The sequence below is a fragment of the Budorcas taxicolor genome, chromosome X (assembly GCF_023091745.1).
Source record: "Budorcas taxicolor isolate Tak-1 chromosome X, Takin1.1, whole genome shotgun sequence".
Lineage (NCBI taxonomy): Eukaryota > Metazoa > Chordata > Mammalia > Artiodactyla > Bovidae > Budorcas > Budorcas taxicolor.
In genome coordinates, this window is record NC_068935.1 from 18,694,517 (window position 1) to 18,719,246 (window position 24,730).

Below are 24,730 nucleotides of genomic sequence, written 5' to 3' on the forward strand. Positions count from 1 at the left end.
ACCAAGATGGCCCCCTTCCTCCTCCTCTTTTCCATCTACTGAAGTCCTGTCTGATTTTGAAGGACCAGCAAAAGTTCCCTTTTCTTGAACAAGTGCCCAGATTAAACTAATCATCAGTGTACAGATTAACAATAGATACAAGCAGAGCTTGAAAAGTACTTGCTGCGGGATAGTGGGGAAGAGAAATAAGGAGAGTTGTGTGTTTCCTGACAAGGAAGCTTAGAGAGTTAGACCATCCTGGGACTCTCCTACACTGTTGGTGGGAATGTAAATTGGCACACTCACTATGGAGAACAGTATGGAGGTTCCTTAAAAACTAAAAACAGAGTTGTCATATGATCCAGCAACCCCACTCCTGGGCATATATCCAGAGAAAACTATAATTCAAAAAGAACATTGTACTCCAATATTCATAGCAGCACTATTTACAATAGCCAAGACATGCAGGTAACATAAATGTCCATCAATATAAATAAGATAAATAAGATGTGGTACTGAGTAAGCCAAAATTTCATTTGGGTTAAAGTAAAAATAAAAGACACATTTTTCATTTTTACTAAGAACTTCATTGAACAAAGTATTCACTAACTTAAAGAACTTTTTGGCCAACACAATATGCAATGGAATATTACTAATCCATAATAAAAGAATGAAATATTGCCATTTGCAGCAACATGAGTAGGCCTAGAGATTATACTAAGTGAAGTAAGTCAGGAAGAGAAAAACACATACTGTATGCTATCACTTATATATGAAATCTAAAAAAATAATATAAATGAATTTATATACAAAACAGAAACAGACTCATAGACATATAAAATGAACTTACAGTTACCAAAGAGAAAAGGGAGAGGCGAAAGGGATAAATTAGGAGTATGGGGTTAATAGATACCAACTAATATACATAAAGTAAATAAGCAACAAGGATTTACTATATAATACAAGGAACTGTGTTCAATGTCTTATAATAACCTATAGTGGAAAATAACCTGAAAAAATATATGTATAACTGAATCAATTTTCTGTATACCTGAAAAAAACACAATACAGTAAATTATAATTCAATAAAAATGTTTTTTTTAAGAGACCATCCTTTCTTTCCCATGACTCAAAACTATAATGAAAATGAGTCAATTTTATGGGGGGGGGCGGTAAATGATGCCTTAATATAACTTAAAAAAAATAAAATTGTTCTCAGAATGTGGTTAAAAATTACAAGGACTAGTAATAATATCCATCATCATCATAAAATAAGAGTTACCATTTATCGAGCCCCAAATAATATGCTAGGCTTTACATCACTGGTTATTAATAAGAACATTCTGATGTAGACATTAAAGTATGCCCATTTTGCTGATGAGGAAACTAAGGCTTAAGAAATGAATTGACTCCCAAGGTCATACAACTTGTTAATGGTAGCACCAGGACCTGACTGATTCAAGAGTCTTACCTCCTAGGGTGCCAATCACTTCAAACATGTCGCAAGGAAAGGATCATTTAATTTAAAACTCAAACCACAGAACATGAAGGCTGTGTTATCCCTGTAGAATGTATGGCCTCAAATACCCAGAAAACATCACACTTTCTTTGGCTTCAGTGATTAGAGTAACTAACTCAATTCTATACTTTGCTATATAAGTTGATCTAACTTCAATTTCTGAGTAAATCTCTCCTTTGTTGTTAAGTACTTATTAAAGACCCCTTACAGGATACAAAGAAAGTTCCTTCATTTTGTTTCAAAAGAAAAAGTTTTAAATCTGAGCGAGAGTCTAACTCATACCTTTTGGCCTGGGCTGACTCTCTATTCCTGCCCGAAGTACACACACAACCAGACAGCTGCAGCTGGCATACATGAGTGAAACCCAATGGAGAGAGTACAGGAGCAGGCCATTTGCCCCCTGGGCCCTAATAATACCAAGTCTCTGTATTTTGTGGTGAAGGAAAACTAGGGTGACCTATAAAACAATATTCACCATGACTTACAGAAGCTGGTGAGTATTTGGAATACTGAAAGAAATAAAAAATTTTGGGATTTTTTTCTTTTTTTTTGCCTCAAGAGAATGTGGGCTGAGTTCTGAACTGTGTCTTCTACTGAGGAATCAATGAGGAGGCAACTGTGTAGGGTGAGGTTTTCCAGCGAGCCTTGACTTTGAGAGACTTTCTTGTAACAGTCTTCAGAGAAATCCCGCATGGAGTCTATTAATCTACTCAACAGGAGATGGGGAGAAAGCAAAAACGAGGAAGACAAAGTAGAATCAAACAAAAGAAACCAGTTGTGGTGATGCTTAATGCTAGTTTTACACAAAAAATTTATCTTAACAACTTCTCATTTTTTATGATTTCATTCTTCTAATATCCCTAACAGAATGGGGGAGTGAGAATTATGAGAATGAGGCTACTGATACCTCAAAAGATTTGGTCCATGTCACACTGCTATTAACAGAAGAGTCAACAAGGAAATACAGTTTTCGTGCCTTGAATTTGCACTCTTTTCACACCGTGTATGTTAAAACTGGGGAGCAGAAAGGAAACGAAATCAGTCCCTGGAAGAGATATCTGCACTTTCAGGTTTATTGCAGCATTATTCATAATAGCCAAGATAGGGAGACAGCCTAAGGGTGTCCATCCTATACCCCATATCCTTGGATGAACGGATAAAGAAATTATAGTGCATATACATGTGTCTGTGTGCAAGTCACTTCAGTCATGTCCAACTCTTTGCAACCCCATAGACTGTAGTCTGCCAGGCTCTTCTGTCCATGGGATTCTCCAGGCAAGAATACTGGAGTGCATTGCCATTTCCTATATACATATATTTATTTCCTATATATATATATATCCTGTATATATACATGCATATATATATATTTCTTATATATATATATTTCTTATATATATATACACACACACATTTCCTATACATATATATAGATACAGATATACATACACACACAACGGAATATTATTCAGCCTTAAAAAGGAGATCCTGCCATTTGCAACAACATGGTTTAACCTGGAGGACATCCTACTAAGTAAGCCAGTTACAGAAAGAAAAAAATGACATAATCTCACTTATATGTGAAATCTTAGAAATAAATAGAAGCAGAGATTAGAATGGTGGTTACCAGGGGCAGGGAGGTGTGAGAAATGGGGAGATACTGGTCACAGGGTACAAAATTACAGGTATGTAGGATGAGTAAGTCCAGACATCTAAAGTACAGCATGTTGGCTATAATTAATAATACTGTATTGTATACTGAAAATTTGCTAAGAAAGTAGATTTCAGATGCTCTCATCAAAAAATAAATGAGATGATGTTCATTAGCTTAACTGTGGTAACCATTTCAACATGTCTATCAGATCAGCATGCTGTAACCTTAAGATACATTTGATTTTTACTAAAGGAATTTTTTAAAATCTAGAGGGTGGCAAGATCATTGAGTCATAATCCAATCTTGGGCACCACTTCCCATAACCTTGCACAAGTCACTTTACCTCTTTGGGCCTCAGCTTTTCTATCTAAGAATATGGAACTCAAATCTCTCCTGGCATCTCTGAAGGCCAACATAGCATGCAAGGAACTGCAAAGGCAAGAACAACCACCTTGAACTCTACATTCTACCTTTTTAGATTTTCCAAGGTGGTTGGGCTTCTACCCAGCTATCCTTAGAATGCATCCTGTGTTCCTGGCCAAAAACTGGCAGAAAATCAGTCTGAACCAAGACTGGCTTCAGGGCCCCTCAGGGGAATGCTCCAACAGAAGTGACCAGGCTCCATGGCTTCTAGCCTCCCATTCCCAGTTAAATTGCACACAGCACTCTGGGGAGGAGTGGAAGAAGGTTACTGCCAGTATGCAGACAAGCATTCAGCCATCTGATTACAGTTGTGTTGCAAAAAGAGGGATGATCTATGTAAGTAGAACTCTGACTTCTGTGGTGCTCTGAAAACATCCCCTTATATTCAGTGTTTCTAACCACCTTTTCTTTCACGGATTCCTAAAATGCCATCATTAGAAGTCCATTCTTTTGGATTAAGCGACTGTCTATTGCCATGTGTGCGTGCTAAGTCACTTCAGTCACATCCAACTCTTTGCAACCCCAAGGACTGTAGCCAGCGAGGCTCCTCTTTCCATGGGATTTTCCAGTCAAGAACACTGGATTGGGTTGCCACGCCCTCATCCAGAGGATCTTCCTGACCCAGGAATCGAACTCACATCTCTTATGTCTCCTGCATTGGCAGACAGGTTCTTTACGACTAGCGCCACCTGGGAAGCCCTGTCTATTGCCAGTCAGGTATTATAATCCCAAAACTTCTCTGAGAGGATACACATTGTCAATAATATCTTAGTGTGAATAACCTGATGACATGTTTTTTTTCCCCCTTCAGAGTGACTGGTAATTTTTACCAAGAAGTCTGTGGTCCTTTCCCATGTCCTCTGGTATACCATTCTCTCCCCTCTTGGCACTGCCCCTCTCCTATCCTCTGAAACCCAAAGTCTTCATGCTGGTGGCTCTCTTCTCCACTCTCCCCACCCTCAAATTTCTACTTCCTTAGCAGGCCAGTGCTTGGCTAGTCAGAAAGGCCTCTTGTAAGTCAGGAGATAAATCAGCTCTCAGTGTTTATGAAATAAATGCAAACCTCTCCAGAGCTCCCAGCCATGATCGCTAATCTCCTCGACTCTGAGCCCTCCCCTTTTTTGCCATTGCTATTGTTACTCTGGTTCCTATTTTATTTTTGATGGCTGATTCTGAAGACAGTGTTTCTAGTCTGGTTCTGTCTCATTCTAGTGGAGTAGTTCCAGCACATCCACAGGCCATTTTGGAGGTGGTGGTGGAGCGGGGAATATGGAGATGAAGGTAAAGGGCTTGAAATGTTATGGTCCCTTTAATTCCCTTGAGACACAGGCACACATACACACACACACATACACAATGGAATTATATTCAGCCATAAAAAAGAATGAAATCTTGCCATTTGCAACAACATAAATGGACCTTGAGGACATTATGCTAAATGAAATAAGCCAGACAGAGAAAGACAAATACTATATGATCTCATTTATACATGGAATCTAAAAAATAAACCCCAAGCCTGTAGATACAGAGAACAGATTGGTGGTTGCCAAAGGCAGGGGGTTAGGGGGATGGGTGAAATGGGTAAAGGAGGTTCACAAAATTGATGGGCATGGGATGTACATCATGGTGAGTGTAGTTAATAAGAGTGTATTACTTTGTCAACAAAGGTCCGTCTAGTCAAGGCTATGGTTTTTCCAGTGGTCATATATGGATATGAGAGTTGGACTATAAAGAAAGTTGAGCACCGAAGAGTTGATGCTTTTGAACTGTGGTGTTGGAGAAGACTCTTGAGAGTCCCTTGGACTGCAAGGAGATTCAACCAGTCCATCCTAAAGGAGATCAGTCCTGGGTGTTCACTGGAAGGACTGATGTTGAAGCTGAAACTCCAATACTTTGGCCACCTGATGCGAAGAACTGACTCATTTGAAAAGATCCTGATGCTGGGAAAGATTGAGGGCAGGAGGAGAAGGAGACGACAGAGGATGAGATGGTTGGATGGCATCACTGACTCAATGGACATGGGCTTGGGTGGACTCCGTGAGTTGGTGATGGACAGGGAGGCCTGGCATGCTGTGGTTCATGGGGTAGCAAAGAGTCAGACACGACTGAGTGACTGAACTGAACTGAACTGTATATTTTAAGGTTGCTAAGAGAATAAATCTTAAAAGTCCTCAAAATAAGAAAAAAAAATTATATATATAAAATTTTAAATATATAGATGTTAACTAAACTTACTGAGTTGATCATTTTTGAAATATAAACAGATATTGAATCATTATGTTGCACACCTGAAATAAATATGTCACACATCAATGGAAAAAAACTACACTAAATTATGAGATTTGCAAAAACTCAGAAGTTTGATTAATAAACTCTCTTGCTAAAGCTGTGGAGAATTTATACAAATACTATGGAGGCTATTTAGCAATATCATTCAGTTTTAAAATATACGTATTTTTCACCGAGCAATCCTACTTTTAAGAATTCACACTACAGATATACTCACACATGTGTGAAAAATCTAAGTTATTCATTGCGCCATTGTTTGTGATGGCAAAAGGTTGGAAACAACTTCTGTGTTCATTAGTAGACATCTGGTTAAATACATGATGGCTGATTAATACAATGAATAGTATGCAGCTGTATAAAAGGATGAATAAGCTTTCTATGTGCTAATACAAAAAATAGATTATTAAATGAAAAAAACTGCAAAGTGAAAAATGATTCAGATAATACACTGTGTTTTATGTAAAAAGAATATATTTTTGAAAGAGTTTATATTCACATTTACTTATATTTTCATAAAGAAAATCTGGAAGGATACATAGGAAAATACTAAAAGTTATAAGGGGGGGCTACGTTTTGAGAGGAAGGGTAAGAACTGGATGGATTGTGGGACAGGAGTGAATTAGACATCTTACTGAATACTTTTACACATACTCTATGAACATAAGGACCTCCCTGGTAGCTCAGCTGGTAAAGAATCCGCCTGCAATGCAGGAGATCCTGGTTCGATTTCTGGGTTGGGAAGGTCCCCTGGAGAAGGGATAGGCAACCCACTTCAGTAGTTGGCTTGGGCTTCCCTGGTGTCTCAGATGGTAAAGAAACTGCCTGCAATGGGGGAGACTTGGGTTTGATCCCTGGGTTGGGAAGATTCCCTGGAGGAGGGCATGGCAGCCCACTCCAGTATTCCTGGTTGGAAAATCCCCATGGACAGAGGAGCCTGGTAGGCTATAGTCCATGAGGTCACAAAGAGTCAGACACAACTGAGCGACTAAGCACAGCACAGCTATGAACATAAATAAGTATGATCATATATACACATATATACCTAAGCATTTACATTCTTAAGTGATACAAATGTATTTTGCATTGAAAAACTAAATTTGAAGAGTTTATACTTAAAAAAATTCTAATTCAAGGCCAGGGGCTAGACTTGATGACCATTTTGGGTCCCTTCCAATATAGAGAACAAATGGATGGATATCAGGAGGGTAAGTAAGAAGGGAAGTGGGATGAACTGGGAGATTGGGATTGACATATATATGTCATGATGTACAAAACAGGTAACTGACGAGAACCTGCTGTGTAGCACAGGGAACTCTACTCAATACCCTGTGGTGACCTAAATGGGAAGGAAATTCAAAAAAGAGGGGATATACGCATACACAGACTTCTCCCATGGCTCAGCGTTAAAGAATTCGCCTGAAATGCAGGAGACACAGGAGATGCAGGTTTGATTCCTGGGTCAAGAAGATCCCCTGGAGGAGGGCATAGCATTCCACTTCAGTATTCTTGCTGGAGGATCCGATGGACAGAGGAGCCTGGCAGGCCACAGTTCTTCAGGTCGGAAAGAGTCAGACACAACTGAAGCAACTTAGTCCTCACGCACTAGTGCATATGCACACCATGTGGCTTATTCACTTTGCTGTACAGTACAAATTAGCTGTAAAGCAACTATACTCCAGTAAAATTTTTTTTAAAAATAAATAAACCAAGAGAACATATGGAAAAATTAAAAAAGAAGCAACCACAGAAAATCAATCCTGGTCATAGAAACCCAACTCAATTCCTACTACTGGGACAGACCTTAGCTAGGACTCCATGTTCCCAGTGTGACTACAATGAGATGGCTTTAGCCCCTTTGGGGAGAGTGGGGGGCTATTACATTGCTTTCTGAAACAGATAGTTTTAAATAAGGGTGCTGATGGGAAATCTCCGGTGCTCCTCCACGGAGCACCACTGTAGTGGAGGGAAGAACAGCCGGGCCCTCATCCTGATTAGGCTAGGTCAGAGCCTACAGCAGGGATGTGACTCATCTTGCACAATTAATACATCCCAAATAGTGGGTGTCTATAGCTCCCTTCTAAAAAGGAACTTGCTTACCCTCTGAGGCCATGGGCATGCAGGTGAGTTTTTCCTTGGGAGGCTCACTGAAATCAAAGTTATTGCTTCAAACAGGTCCATCAGCTAAAGCCTACCATTTAGATTTCTTCCTCTCAGCGCTCCAAACATTATCACTTCTTTTGCCCTGGGCTGCTCAAAGTGTTGACTTATCAAGACCTGTTGTCCTTAGGCAGAGGACTATGATTTTAAGATCTTCCCCAAAATCTCCTCCGCCATGAAAACTTAACTGTTCTGTGTCCTATCACATTGAGGCCTTGCTGGGGGTAGGAGAAGGTTAGCACTTTTTGACTAATTCATACCACAGTGCCAATGGAAGACAACACTGGAAAATAGGAAATAGGTTATTTTATTTTATTTTTTGGCCCTGTGGCCTACGAGATGTTAGTTGCCCCACCAGGGATCGAACCCATACCCCCTGCAGTGGAAGCAGAGAGTCTTAACTGGACTGCCAGGGAAATCCTGAAAATAGGTTCTTTTTCTAGATAATTAAATTGTACCTTGGGCCCTTGCTGCTTTATTTATAATGAGGCTATAGAGAACAGGGCAAGTAATGTGAAACATTCCAGAATTTAAGGCTCAATGTGGGGGCAATCACTGAAAACACAGCCTCTGAGAGCTGTCCAGTGTCCAAACTGCTCAAATTCCACCTCCACTACTAGTTACCACTTAATAGCTGAGCAAATCATTTAACATTCTTGAGCCTCAGTTCACCCATCTATAAAATGGGGCTGATAATACCCATCTCATAGGTTGTTGTAAAGATGAAATGAGGGAAGACACATAATGTGCTCAGCATAGTACCAGGTACATACAGGTGCTCATTGAATGCTGTTATTGTTATATTACTATTATCTGTAATGATACGGTTTCTGGAAGGCAGAAAGCAGGTTGGTAATGGAAACAATCTGGGGCTGCCTAGTCCTTACAGTGCCTGTTATAGACTGAATGTTTGTGTCCTTTTCACCAAATCCCTATGTTGGAAACCTAATCCCCAATGTGAGGTGAAGTCTGTGAGAGTTGGGGCCTTCATGAATGGGATTGTGCCCTTATAAGAGACAATGGGAAGATGATCTCTGCTCTCAGCTATGAGAATACAGGATGAAGATGACTATCTCTGAACCACGAAGTGATCTCTCAACAGATTTGCTGGCACCTTGACTTTCCAGCCCCTTGAACTGTAAGAAATAAACGTTTGCTGTTTAAGCCATTAGTGTCTGATATTTTTATTACAGCAGCCCAAACTAAGATGACTGTCTTTCACTGCCCTGTAGGACTTCTCAAATATTGCCAGATTCTGAGTGGTGACTAGAACCACTTCTGTCATCATGTTCACCAAGAATCCTTCTATGCCTCAGCTTCCAACCAACCCGTCTGCCCTACCTGCCCCTCCCCCCCCCATTTCAGTGGGAAGCCCACCAGGAGAGACTTCTTTAGCTGAGTACCTGAGTTCTGGCCAGAGCCATCTATCAAACTCATAGTCTCTGTGTTGGATTTTCTGAGGGTTTCAGAGAGGTGGGTCTATGGGTCAAGAAGTGTCACCAGTGTGTCTGTGATTTAGTGGTCCTGAAGGGAAAAGAAACCGATTCTCCCCCTGCATTCGGGCCATCATTTCTGGTCTCCCCTCCTGCTGCACACTAAACAAAAGCCACTGTTAACTGGTTTGATTTTCATCTTTGCTCTGGTTCAGTAACTGAGCTGTTCTTTGGAAAGTAGTTCATATTTTTCAGTTCAGAATGCCTCTCCCCTTTCAACCTTCATCCATTTTGCTTCTATCCACTTTCCATGGCCCAGCTCTGGTCTCATCTCTTCAGGGAAGCCTTGTCCAAGTATTACTAATACTTTTGCATTCAAAGGTCTCTTTGGAGGAAAGAAAAAGGACTAGTAGAGCAGACTGCTCCTGCTACAGTAGAGCTTCCAAAGGTGGCAAGTTCACTGTGTCCCTAACCTCTCTTCTTCTTCTTTTCTGCTTTGCCAGAATGCTCAATATGGCCCAACTTCAAGCACTAGTTAGGGTAGGGCCCTGACCTTCCCAAAGGCTTAATAAGTTCATGGTAATGAATACTGAAGATTGGAACAACCAATAAAGAGCCAAGTGGTAATGGTGGGGAGAACAAAGACCACAGCAAGACACCACTTTGCACCCTCCAGGATGGTTATAATAAAAAAGAGAATAATAAATTGTTGGTGATGGTGTGGAGAAAAATGGAAATTTTGTACTACTGGTGGGAATGTAAAAATGTCAAGTGGTACAGCTGCTGTGCCAAAAAGCTTGGCAATTCCTCCAAAGTTAAACCTAGAGTTACCATATGAACCAGTAATCCCACTTCTAGGTATAAACTGAAGAGAACTGAAAGGAGGGATTCAAACAGATCCCTGTACATGAATGTTTAGAGCAGCATTATTCACAATAGTCAAAGGGTGGAAATTGCCCAGTGTTCATTAATGGACGAATTGATAAACAAAATGTGGTGTATCATACAATGACATATATTTCAGTTAGAATGGATGAACCTTGAAAACATTATGCTTAGTAAAAGAAGCCAGACACAAAAGGTCACATACTGTATGATTTCATATTTATGAAGTATCCACAATAGGCAAATCCACAGAGACAGAAAGAAGCTCAGTGCATGCCAGGAGCTGAGGGGAGGGGAAAATGGACTGCTGACTGCTAGCGGGTATGGGACTTCCTTTTGGGGATGATGAAAATATTCTGGAATTAGAGAGTGGCAGTGGTTGCAATATCTTGCAAATACACTAAACCCAACTTAACTGTACTCTTTAAAAGGATAAATAGTATGTGAATTATATCTCAGATAAATCTTTTTCCCAAAACCCTAAAAGATGAAACTTCCTACAATGCAGACACAAAGGCTGAGTATCAACACCGGGCAAGCCTGGACAAAATGAAGGTGCTGTATATCCTGGTGACAGGGAGGCAGGTCAAGAATAGCAAAAGTAAATGAAAAAGCCAAGGGAGAAGCTCAAAGGGGTCATGGGGGTGGATCCCCAGTTATCATCTTGTCCATGGGTTATCTGCCTTGGGAGATGCGGTAAGTCTTCCAGACAGCTGAGCTAAAGCAGGGGGCCAATGCGAGGAGGGCTTTCCCATTTGGAATCTTTAAGGAGACTCTTCAGCACAACTAGTGGCCTCCCTACTCCGACCCCCAGGGCAATCCTCATGGGGTCCCGGGCCAGGAAATTCCTGCAGCAGATTCAGCAGATCACTCTGCAGCTATATAGACAGACACAACACTCTGTCCCAACCAAGAAGGTGTTGAGTGAGAGGAAACAGTCATCTGCCCATCCCCCTTTTCATCCGGAACCCATCTGTGGGCTGTTTTTCATCCCATTTCCATTCATGTTTCAGCTCCTGTCAGTCAGTAGCTGACCCTGCCTGAAAATGCTGTCTTGTCAGACAGATGCAGAGAAGGAGGGCTGGAGGAAAGGTTTTGTGCAAGAGGTGAGTCTGCCTCTGGGAGGCAAGCAGGGTGCTGGCAGGCCGGGCACTCCATCTGGGAAAGAAGAGCACAGGTATTCTTGGCTGGGTTGGGCCACTGACTGGCTGTGTGATGGGACCACTGTCACTTTGCATCTCTAGGCCTCAGTTCCTAAAGAACTTTCTGCATTCGTGAATATGTATGTGTTGGTTGGGGTTAGTCGTTTCACTTGCTTCTACTTCACAGGAACAGAGGAGAAGCAAACACATTCTACTTTTTGAAAAGGCTTAGGGAGAAAAGGGCTTCCCTTGTAGCTCAGTTGGTAAAGAATCTGCCTGCAGTGCAGGAGACCGGCCTTCGATTCCTGGGTTGGGAAGATCCCCTGGAGAAGGAAATGGCAACCCACTCCAGTATCCTTGCCTGGAAAATCTCATGGACAGAGGACTGCAGTCCATGGGGTCGCAAAGAGTCGGGCATGACTGAGCGACTAACACTTACTAGGGAGAAAAGAAGCTACATGCAACATGGACAGTTAATTCTGATTATCTCCAGGTTACCGAGGGCAGTCCATCTGAAGGCAAAAAAAGATGAATAACTGAGTCTGCTCCAGCAGTCTGGTGTCCAGAGCTTAAACACCCCGTGAGAGTTCTGCCAACCCAGGAGAGACCCCTCAGCTTGTGATTTGCTGCCTCTCAGGTAGGAGTTCTAGCTTCACTGTGTCGGTCACCTGCCTGTGGGCAAGCACTCGGAGCTAAAGCTGGATATGGAGCAGCATCACGGCATGGCCTAGCCAGGGTGATAAAGCACATCTTGGAGATGCCTCCCCTTGGCTAAAGAACACTCTGCCTCAGACCAGCCAGTCCTGACCCCCACTGTGTTTCTTGCCAGCTCTTCCCTGACTCATGCTAGACCCAGCTACCACCACTGACGGTCCTCTGCCTCTTCAAATCCTACCCAGCCCTCACCATCTGTCAAACAGACTCTGATTTCTGGCAGCAACTCTACTGGTCTGCCTGTCTGTACCCTACAGTCTAGCACTTGCTAACAGTGGACTGCTTGCTGAGTGATGACCAAATGCAAAGGAGGCAGGGCTTCTGTCTTGACCTGTCTATCTCTAGCCCTGGAACAAAGGGACAAACATCCAAATAGTGACATGTCTTCGAATGTTGAGGGTCTATTACTAATTTTGTTAAGTGGTAAGGGTATAGCTCCAGGGGTGAGGTGGTTTTTAAGTCTTAAGAGACTTGGAGGTAAATAAATAGGACTATAGAGAATGATTCTGAAGTGAGTTTTGAGCATCTGAGTGTACATGCTGTCTTCAGGAAGAATGGTCTGTAGGTACCATTAGATACTCCAAGCATTCCACGACCCAAAAGAGCTGACCCCCCCCCCCCCCATTTTAATACAAAGCAAGGAGCCTGTGGGTTTCACCTCAGGGCTAGGCACACTCATTTTCAGCTTTCTGTTTGCTGAGGGCTGTTACTGGTGAAATTGTCCCATAATCAAATCTGTTTGCTGGGGGCTGTTACTGGAACTTCTACGCTCTTTCCTGTCAAAGTGTCTTCTTCCACTTTACTGAACAGCTTTATCGTCAGCTCCATTATTCAGCCCATGGACCATTCCAATCTCATTACCCTTCTCGGGTTTCCCATGTACATCTCCAAGAGGAAACTGGAAATGGCCTTCTCTCTTCAGAGATGGAAATGAGACCTAGAGCCTTCAAGGGGACACCATTATTTAGTGCCAAAGCCAGGATTCAAACTTAGGTTTCCGAATTTTACACAGAGCCACAAAACCTGAGAGCAAGAGAAGCCTGCTAAGATAGTCAAACAACTGAGGAAGAAGATAAAACACAAATCCCTTTGTTTTCAGGGACTAACTGTCGAATGTTCATCTGAACTTGGGTGTGTAGCCCAACACAAAGAACCCCTTATGCAGTGGATCTGATAGGTTCCTCTTTTTCTTTTGCTAATGATATGATGTTTTTTTTTAAATTTTTAAATTATCCAGTGCTGTAATAAGTGGACTTGCAGTTGAGATGAAAATGTTAAATCAACTCTTCTGCATGACACCTAATTGTTAATGACAGGTTTTGTGGTAACGTGTGTCACTCACTGTCTTCCTCTTCTCCCTAAATAAATTAACAATGAGTTTTACTGTTACTTGGTTAGTTCTAAACCTTTGGGAGCCAGGCTTTTTTTTTTTGAAGGTCAATGACCCTTTGAAATGGACAAATTAGTCAGTACCCTCAAGCAGCATTTACAGAAACAATGTGAGGCATCTGGTCGAGACAGCGGGGAGTGCGGTCAAGCATTCCTTTGTATTGCCGACACCAGCATTTCCCAAGTCTGCTGTGCAGAGCACTACTAGTCCACAAGATGCTCTGTGAAAACAAAATTCTGTGCTTCAGATACAGTTGGGAAAAGATCCATAGTCTGCTCACAATATCCTTCTCGGTGTGTTAAAGATGATCTCAGAAATCCCAGAGTAAAGAAACCCATTTAACTAGAACCCAGCATTTTCTCCAACTGACTTTCCTGAGCCACCAGACCTCTTTTTTCTCATCTGTTGTTTTTGAGTCGCTAAGTCCTGTCCGACTCTTTCCGACACCATGGGCTGTAGCCTGCCAGACTCCTCTGTCCATGGGATTCTCCAGGCAAGAATACTGGAGCAGGTTGCCATGCCCTCCTCCAGGGGATCTTCCTGACCCAAGGATTAAATCCACGTCTCCTGCATCTCCTGCTTTGCAGGTAGATTCTTTACCACCGAGCCACCTGGCAAGGCCCTCTCTTCTGTTTAACAGCTATGAATATCCCAGGAACACCCTTTGGGAAGTCCTGCCCTACACCACATAGAGTAGTTAGATATTTTGAGGCTGTGGATGTTTGCCATCTCATGGATACTCTAAAGTACTGAATTGAGACCCGGCTGCCACTTCTGGTCATTCAGCCTTCAGCTGAGACCTAGCTGAATGTTTCTCCAACCCAGCTACATAGCATCTTCTGAATCTTTTCTTTCTTTCTTTCATGTGCAACCTCTGCAAGGCAAGAGAAAACACCCCCTGTGAAATACTCTAGAGCACTATTAACGAAACATACAGTCTGGCCCTTGCAACTACAGCCCAGTGACATTAGGCACTGGACAAAGAAGTCCAGCCGTGGAGTTTGGATTGTTCCTGTACACGGTGAGAAGCCAGTAAAGTGATCTGAGCAATGCAGTTATTTGATGGAGATTTACATTTCTGGAAGACTGTGCTGGGATGAGTGGAGAGGCCGTGGGCTTGGAGGGAGGACTTATCAGGAGGCTAGTGAAAGAGCCTATTGCTATCACATACAGACTAAAGGAAGAAAAGAGGCATTCAGTACTTGAGGATTAATTGAGAAAACTTATCCCCAAACAGGCCTTTTGTTGTGTTTGGAAAAGTGTTAGCAGCAGGCTTCAGAAACTGGTCCCTGGAGGCCATTGGCAGAGGCTACAGGGGAGGCGGTGGCAGATGAAGCCTCGGGGCTGCTGGAACAGTCCAGCGCTGTTGGGAAGACGCAGTCCACCTCCTCCTGGAGACCCAAGGAGGCAGCACATCTGTCTGCCATGTCACCAAACTACTAGAGGAAAGTAGAAAGTATCCTGTTTCTCCTCCTAGGAAATCCTTTAAGAACTGAAGCCAAAGTTCCTGCCAGGCAAAGAGGAACAAGGTGAGCGTACACAATATAGAGAACAAAAGGACATGTTAGATTTAAAAGGACTCCATCGCTGATTGCCATGGCGTGGTGACTGTCCCTCAGAAAATGGAAGCATGAATACTAAAGACATGTCACCGATGCATGCAAATTTCCAGTTTGAAAGTGGGATTCTTCTTCTGGCAGTCAGGCATTCATACGATGGCCCCCCTCCTCATTATAAAGTTATTAGAGGGGAAGGTGATTGAAGAGGTCAAAGATTAAGTAAGTACACAAGGTTTGTTACCATCTTTGGATTTGCCAAGGCTAGAAAAAGCAGTATGAGGCTCAATCACCGCTTTGGACCAGCAATTCTCAAAACAGGACCTCAGTTCTCAAGTGGACCACGCTCTCCGGTGGGAGCAGTTTTCAGGCTCCCCTCATCGGCCCATCCTAGATTGGGAATCACTGAGCAGAGTGAGAAATGTCACTGATGGGAGTGAGGCACAGGCAGACAATCTAGAGGCAGAAAAGAATTGAAAGCCACAGTTAACAGTAACTGCATTAGTAGCATCAATAACACTAGCGCCTGATCATTACTGACTCATATTTATGTTATATATTCATGTTCATTAGCTCTTTTCTCCTCCCATAGCCACCTTTCGAGGTAGACATTGTTATTATCTTCCTTTACAGCTGAGGAAACTAAGGTTAGGAAGTGATCAAACCAGAACTGGAGACAAGGTCTCAGGCCCAAGACGTGGAGCTCCAGGGCACTGCTCCCAAGATCTAGGTTGCCTTATCTGAATCTACAGCTGGGATAAAATAGCCCCCAACACTAAATCTTTTTTTGTCACTCTAATTGCTTTTCCTAAGTTCTTCTCACTGTTGCCTCTGAAAAGGAAACCACTCTGTCCATCACACATACAGCCACAGAGAAGATCTAAAAAAAGAAGGTAGTGGATCAAAAGGAAGTACCTGAATACCTCAACTCATGTTACCCTCAAATGGTTGGGGAGAATGAGAGAAAGGGTGGGGGATGAAGCTATAACACTGGGTTGTACCTTCTTGAGAATGGGAAAGGGAAGGGATGTTTTAAACACTTCAGATTACCTTATTAGTTACTCAGCCAAAGAAATCATCTTGGAACAGAACAATTCCCTCTGTAGAACTACAAATGGTGTTGGATGGTCAGCTTCTCTTCTCACAGATCACCAGCACTCTACTCAGATGTTGTATGGGAACCAGCAGCATTAGTGTCACCTGAGAACTAGTTAGAATGCAGAATTTCAGACCACCTCCCCCATCCAGATCTCCTGAATCAGCACCTGCAAATTCCCAGGGCTTCGTGTGTACATTCAAGTTTGAGAAGCACCACCGCTTTAGGGCTTCTGGTTGTAGAGCTCATTTCTTCAGAACCTTCCATAGCCCTAGAACTGAGTTGGCTTCTCAAAGGTTAATGGGTCTTGAAAAGGCCTTTTACTCCAGTTCTGGCTGTATGTGAACAGTGTTGGTTCCACATTGCCTCAATCTATGTCCCATGGGGGTACAAATGCAAATGATCTTATAACTGTGTTCCCTACCAACCATAATCTTTGTCTCCAACACCCACGTCTACAAGAAATGTTGAAATACATATAACTCAAGACGAGGATTCTGGGAAGTGAAGGTATGTATGCAAATACTTTGGGACAATGGCAGTGGTTCTCAACTGGGGTTGATGTTCCCCCCAAGGGACGTTTGGCAATGTTGGGAGACAATTTTCGTTGTCATGAGTTGGGGAGGGTGGTCTTGCATGGAGCAGGCCCTTCCCTCCCCACAGCATTGCCCTTGTTATGTTTAGCCACTGAGATGTTGGGACTGTCAGAGCAATTAGCTTATCCTAATTATTCCATCTTTACTCCCTCCCCTGAAATCATTCACTGTAAGTTTCAAGGTAGCCCATGCTGCTGCTGCTGCTAAGTCGTTTCAGTCGTGTCCGACTCTGTGCAACCCCATAGACGGTAGCCCACCAGACTCCCTGTCCCTGGGATTCTCCAGGCAAGAACACTGGAGTGGGTTGCCATTTCCTTCTCCAATGCATGAAAGGTAGCCCATAATAATGCATTAATATACCCTAATACCACTTCCTACCATTCATTCTCCCTCTTCCATCTTGACAACTGCTCTCCAATAGCCTGAAGGGCAGGAAATGCCCAGAGTCAATATGCAGAGAACTTCTGCTTGGATTCAAATTCCCATTGTGTGTGTGTATTAGTTGCTTAGTCATGTCTGACTCTTTGAGACCCCTTTAGACCCCATAGCCCACTAGGTTCCTCTGTCTATGGAATTCTCCAGGCAAGAATACAGGAGTGGGTTTCCATTTCCTTCTCCAGGTGATTCTTCCTGACCCAGGGATTGAACCCAGGTCTCCTGAATTGGAGAGCGATTCCTTACCATCTGAGCTATAAAAGGAAATTCCTATATTCCCTATATTTAGGGAATCCTATAATTCCCATTAAGTAAAGTAAAATCAAACCCAGAGGAATGAGAAGCCCAATTGTTCTCAAGCCTGTTGCCCAAGGACAATCAATCCTTGGATCCAATGGCCTGAAGAAATTGGCTGGGAGGTCTGACTTCATGTTCATGGCTGGTCGCCACAACATTTAAAGGAATGATGACTATCCCAGTCCTTTAGTTCCTAAGCTATCTCTTCATGTGTCAATGTCAATGACCAGCGAGACTGAGGTGAAACCAGGCAGGGCTGGGAAAATAGACCTTAGGCCAGATCACCTAAGAGCTAGGCAAGGAAGGACATGAAGATGAAACCGGGCAAGCAGTTCCTAGAGTGTATGGTAGACATTAGGGCTGGTTATCAATATTCCACCTCTATTCCTGCTGGGCGCACAGCAGCACTGTACTTCCCAGTCCCCCAGAAGTCAAAGTGTGGCCACATGACTTGCTCCAGGCAATGGCACATGAACAGAAGTAATTGTGTCACTTCTGGGCAGAAGTACATAAGAGGCAGGACACAACTTGCTCTGTTCCTGTCCCATGCCACTGGCACTAATCTCCATATGGCAAAGCCCTGTCAGTCAGGGTCCCCGGATGAGAATGATATGTGCTGAGCTGAGACAGACATGCAGTGTGAGTAGGAATAAACCTTTGTTGGTTCAAGCCACTGAGATTTGTAGGTTGTGACTGTATCATAATTTAGTCTATTCTGATTGTTATAGGGTATCCAACATCTGACCAAGAACAGATTTTCATATTCAAATTGGGAAAGATGAAAAATACTCTTGATTTTTTTTTTATCTCTTCCTCCAAGGAATTGAGGATAAAACAGTGGTCCCTTCCTTGCAGTCCCCTGAACAGCTGAAACCAGGTCTCCCTGACTAATTGGACTTAGTCCATTGTGTCTAGAGCAGGGGTCATGGGTCAAATTTGATCTGCAATTTGTCTTGTAAATAAAGTTTTAGTGGACCATGCCCATTCATTTACATAGTCTGTGCCTGCTTTCATACTACAGAAGAGTTGTTGCAACAGAGACTGTAGGTCTGCAAAGCTAAAATATTTACTATCTGCTTCTTTGCAGAAAAAAAAAAAATCCTGACCCCTGGTCTGCTGCTGCTGCTAAGTCTCTTCAGCCGTGTTCAACTCTGTGCGACCCCATAGACAGTAGTCTACCAGGCTCTTCTGTCCCTGGGATTCTCCAGGCAAGAATACTGGAGTGGGTTGCCACTTCCTTCTCCAATGCATGCATGCATGCTAAGTCGCTTCAGTCGTGTCCAACTCTGTGCGACCCTATGGACAGCAGCCCACCAGGCTCCTCTGTCCATGGGATTCTCTAGGCAAGAATACTGGAGTAGGTTGCCACTTCCTTCTCCAGACCCCTGGTCTATAAGACGTCAAATGGAAACGGATCCATGGAGGGTCTGGAACAGAAATCCAACATGCACTGCCACTGGGAGTAAAGAATATATACTCTTGGTAGCTATGTAGCTGAGAGCACACACAGATCAAGAGTCGGTACTGGCAGGATTTTACTGAGTGCTTCAGGCCTTTGTGGAGACAGAGAAGCAAAGGGAGCCCTGATACAAATGACTTCCAATAAGCACATCTTTACAGCTCTGTTGTTTAGCAGCCCCTCTCCCTCAGCATCGAGATGGGGACAGGATCAGAACAAAGGATATACACAGTATATGTCAGGATTAGTGAACCTGACAGTCCTCAGGATGACTCAGTGGAAAGCTGCTTAAGTGCTGGCTCAAAATGATTCACTGCCTGGAGATTCCATGGCAAGTGAGATTCTTAGGCTAAACTGGGCGGTACGGTTTGTCCACTTCCCTGAACCCAGCAGCACAGGGTGAGCAGCCTGGCCCTAAGTGAAGGAGCAGACTCTTGGAGGGGCTGATGAGGGTCTCAGCCTGGTGGATGCAGCCTCCACTGTGGCCACTGGCTGCCCTCTGGGGGTGGGGGTGTATATGGTGTGGCTGGAATGCTAGGAATTCTGGGCTGGCTTAGCAAGCACTCCAACTGGCTTGGTGTTCTTTCTACATGCTCCAAAGACTTTCTGCAGTGTCCTTGGCATCCAATGACTATACTTGGGCTTAAGATTTTAGGGCTGGGCGGGTCCCTTGGATGCCTTCTATCTCAGCACTGGATCACTCCTTCTTTAGGTGGTACCAGCAAACATGCTGACCATTTCACTGCAGATGGGACGCGGGCCATTTGCTCCCTTCCTTGGCCTAGCTCTTGGAAATGTTGCCTGGAGGAGCCAGCTTCTTGGCTGAAGCTCAGCACTGGGTGGCTATGAACAGGTTTTGCCTTAGATCAGCTAGTGCTGAGTTATTGTTGGTGGCTCTGGGTTGGGGGCAAAGGCCTGGGCTGGGAAACAGGGAGAGAAGAAGCGAGTTGAATGGATACTGTGCTTGGACCTATGAGTTGAATAGTCTTCCTTGTCAGCAGTTGATTTGGAAGTTAGTTTGGATGGGGTGCCTTCTCTCCATTCTAATGTGACCAGTGAGCTACAGAGCCCAAGTCCTACTTTTGGAACCTTTCGTTTTTAGGTGATTGTGTTTGGCCAGAAGAAAAGTAGAGAACCGGGGGAGTCATGCCTGAAGTTCCTGGTTACCATGAAGTCTAGAGAATTCGGAATGCAGATGGGGCCTGGATCACAAGAGCTACAGCATTTCATCAGCCTGCCAGGCAGCTTCAAGAAGGTTCTCTAGTCTATACTTGAACACCTGCACAGGCCAGGGCCACATATACAGAGCATAGGCCCCTTCTCCCTCGGCTGAGACATCATGAGCACTGGCTAACTCAAATACACTAACTGAGACCAACATATTTTCTTGGCAAATATAACATAAAAGACAATACATAACAGGAAAGACTTAGAGGATTAATTCATTCCACAAATATTTGTCCAGAGCCTACACTGTGCCTTGGCACATGAGGCGATTAAGATACTCCAGTCGTTGTTATTGTTCAGTCGCCCAGGCATGTCCGACTCTTTGCAACCCTGTGGACTGCAGCACACCAGACCTACCTGTCCATCACCATCTCCCAAAGTTTGGCCAAGGTCATGTCCATTGCACTGGTGACACCATCCAGCCATCTCATCCTCTGATGCCACCTTCTTCTGCCCTCAATATTCCCCAACATCAGGGACTTTTCCAATGAGTCAGCTGTTCACATCAGATGACCAAAATACTGGAGCTTCAGCTTCAGCATCAGTCCTTCCAATGAATATTCAGGGTTGATTTCCCTCAATACTGACTAGTTTGATCTTCTTGCTGTCCAAGGGACTCTCAGGAGCCTTCTCCAGTACAGTTCAAAAGGCATCAATTCTTTGGCGTCCTGTCTTCTTTATGGTCCAACTCTCACAACGATATGTGACCACTGGGAAGACCATAACCTTGACTATATAGACCTTTGTCAGCAGAGAAATGTCTCTGCTTTTCAACACACTGTCTAGGTTTGCCATAGCTTTCCTGCCAATAAATAAATGTCTTCTGATTTCATATTCTTGCCTGGAGAATCCCATGGACGGAAGAGCCTGGTAGGCTACAGTCCACGGGGTCGCAAAGAGTCGGACACGACTGAGCGACTTCACCTTTACCTTCACCTTCTGATTTCATGGTTGCAGTCACCATCCGCAGTGATTTTAGAGCCCAAGAAGAGGAAATCTGTCACTACTTCCACCTTTTCCCCTTCTATTTGCCATGAAGTAATGGGGCTGGGTGCCATGATCTTAGTTTTATTAATATTTAGTTTTAAGCCTGCTCTTTCACTTTCCTCCTTCACCCTCATCAAGAGGCATTTTAGTTCTTCTTCACTTTCTGCCATCTACATATCTGAGGTTGTTGATGTTTCTCCTGCCTATCTTAATTTCAGCTTGTAACTCATCCAGCCCAGCATTTCTCCTGATGTACTCAGCATATAGATTAAATAAACAAGGTGACAGCAGACAGCCCTGTCACACTCCTTTCTCAATCTTGAACCAATCAGTTGTTCCATACAGAGTTCTAACTGTTGCTTCTTGACCCACATACAGGTTTCTCAGGAGACAGGCAAGATGGTCTGGTATTCCTATTGCTTTAAGAGCTTTCCACAGTTTATTATGATCCACACAGTCAAAGGCTTTGGTGTAGTAGATGAAACAGAGGTAGATGTTTTTCTGGAATTCCCTAGCTTTCTCTACAATCTAGTGAATGTTGGGAATTTGAGCTCTGGTGCCTCTGCCTTTTCTAAACCCAACTTGGACATCTGGAAGCTCTTGGTTCATATAATGCTGAAGCCTAGCATCCAAGATTTTAAGCATGACCTTACTAGCATGGGAGATGAGTACAACTGTCCAATGGTTAACACATTCTTTAGTACTACTCTTCTTGGGAACTGGGATGAGGATTGACCTTTTCCAGATACTCCAGATTATTTTCAAATATCAGCAGATTCATCTCAGTTATAAGCAGTGAAGAAAGTGGAAAAGAAGAGAACATTTGTTCTTTTGAAATTTCTCTGCAAGGGAGATGGGGCCGAAACACAGTCCATGCAGCAGGGTTCCAGGCACCCCTAATCATAAGGAGAGCTGTGGTTTCAGGTAAGTTTTACAGTCTTTCTTAGTGTTCCAATTTGTCAAATGTGAGGGGAGGGGCCTGGAAATAAAAATTCTTCAAGATATGATTTTCTATGGTCACAGAATATGATTCCTGCCCTCAAGAGATTTAGGAAGGTACAAACTTAAATTCAGCGCAGCAGAAAAGTAACCCGTAAATGGTCCAGCGTCATGCCAGCTACTACAGAAGCCACTGGTTACACGTGTCTACTGATATTTTAACTCACTGACATTAAATAAAATGTAAAAGGCCAATTCCTCAGTCATAGCAGTCACATTTCAAGTGTCCAACAACCAAATGTGCCACTGGCTGCCTTATTGGACAGTGCAAATGTAGAGTATCTCCATCACTGCAACAAGTTCTGTTTAACAGCACTGATACAGACAAAATGCCCCAAGGATGTCGCAGAGAACACAAAACTTATCCTCCATGCTTCCTAGGCCTAGGCTCCTCACAGCTGTCCAGCTGTGACCAATACTGACCTTCCCAGACAGCAGGCAACTCTGCTTTGGCCTGCTCAGGGAGCTCAGCCACTCCACACATACTCACTGACTGCTCCTTTGATCTTTCCCCAGGGCTTTTGTGAAAGTCAGAGCTTCCTGGTCCTTTCATGAAAAATTCTCTTTTAAACAGACCTATGAATAATCTAGATAATTCTGCAATGCATGCATCTTTTAGAGCTCCCTGAGCTCTTTGCCCAAGAGGTATGGTATGCAAAGTCTAACAGAGACCAGGGTGATTGATCAGTGAAAGTCAGTATTGTATGTATGAGTCGGGAGAAGCAAGCACGGCCAGCACAGAGGAGAAAGTCCTTACATGCTCCCTCCACAGCACTATTAATAACATGAAAAAATAATTATCCAATTTAATCCCAAAGAGTGATTTCAAATCAAAACACAGCAAATAAAGGAAAGCAAAACAAAAGAACAGTGAGACAGGCATATGGGCTCTCCAGGGTTGCTCCAGCTCGTGGGATGGGTATGGGTGTGACTGAGTGAGTGTGGTGGAGTGTGCGCGTGGGGGTCACGGGGGTGTGAGTGGGAGTGTAAGGAGGCTTGGAGGCAGGGTGGGTTGAGGGCTAGGCGAACGTGCTCTGACTCAGAGGATTCTCCCCTTGCTTCTCAGCGGGGAGAGGAGAATTTCACTTGTGTCAAACAACCTCATGCCCAATTCCTCTGAAAGGGGGCAGGGAGGACAGTGTCATAACACAGAGAGTGTTAATGGTTGCTATTTTAACAATCTAAACTCACTACCCCCAGGGCGCCAGGAGAAACTAAACAGTCTTAACTGCAAAGGGTGCAATTTAGAAAAAAAACCAAATAAATAGCTGAAGGCACACTCACACTGAACTTGTGCCCAACTCAGTGTCAATCAACAAGTTTCCACTGAACGCTGGACAAGCCACCCCTCCTTTTCCCAAAAGAACACAGAAAACAATGGAAGTTCAGTTTCGGGGCAGCTGGATGATTTTATGGATTTTGTGCTTCCCAGTTTTTTTTCCTCCACTTTTCTCCTTTCTTCTCCAGCGAAGTTTTTCTTTCCTCATCCAGCCCCCGCTCCCAAGATCATTTCTTTCGAATGCATCTCCCTGGCTCTGGCCCTCAGTGCTATGCTGCTTCTATTTCATGTTCCCACACAGGAGGCCAGACCTGCTGACCCGGGCCTCCAGAAAGGCCTGCCCCATCTCTACAACAAGAGCATCCCACCTGCCATGTGCCCCCAAGTGGAGACCGAAAAAGCAAACCCAAATGGACACCAAATTATGGCTCCACTTGCCAAAATTCACATTTTGATAAGCCACATGCTGAAAAATTCTATTGTTCTAGGCTTAGGATGTGGTCTAGGCACATACTTGAAACTTGCCAAAGATGGTCACTAAGTCTTAGTATAAAATCCTCATCTCCATCCTGGCCAGGGGGTACCCACTTCCCCAGACTGGACCCTGGCCCTGGATTCTGAAATAATGACGAAAGCATTAGTTGCTCAGGCATGTCTGACTCTTTGAGACCCCATGGACCATAGCCCACCAGGCTCCTCTGTCCATTAAGTTCTCCAAGCAAGAATACTGGAGTGGGTAGTCATTCTCTTCTCCAGGGGATCCTCCTGATCCAGGGTCCGAACATGGGTCTCCTGCATTGCAGGTGGATTCTTTACCATCTCAGCCACCAGGGAAGCCCACAATAATGATGAGAGCTTGCATTTACAGAGCGCTTACTAGGGGTTGGGTCCTGTGGTAAGCACCTTACCTGTACTAATTCATTTCATTCTCACAGCAGTCTTTGAGGCAGGAACTATTAATATTGCCTCACCTACCTGCGCACAGACAGATACAATCTCACCTACTCAGACAGGCACCTAAAACACGCTCACACTGGCATTGCAATCTATTCGCTTTACAACATTTTGCTGGTTTCTGCCATATATCAACATGAATCAGCCACAGGTATCCATATGTCTCCTCCTTGTTGAACCTCCCTCCCCTCTCCCCGACATCCCACCCCTCTACGTTGTCACAGAGCACTGTCTCAACACAGGTTGAGCTCCCTGCATCA

General features: G+C 43.7%; 1 protein-coding gene across 5 annotated transcripts in view; it reads right to left on the minus strand.

Annotated features, from left to right (window-relative positions):
• CHRDL1 (chordin like 1) overlaps positions 1–24,730 on the minus strand; it is a 448,603-nt gene that overhangs the window by 49,991 nt on the left and 373,882 nt on the right. The gene's annotated exons all lie outside the window — the stretch shown is intronic.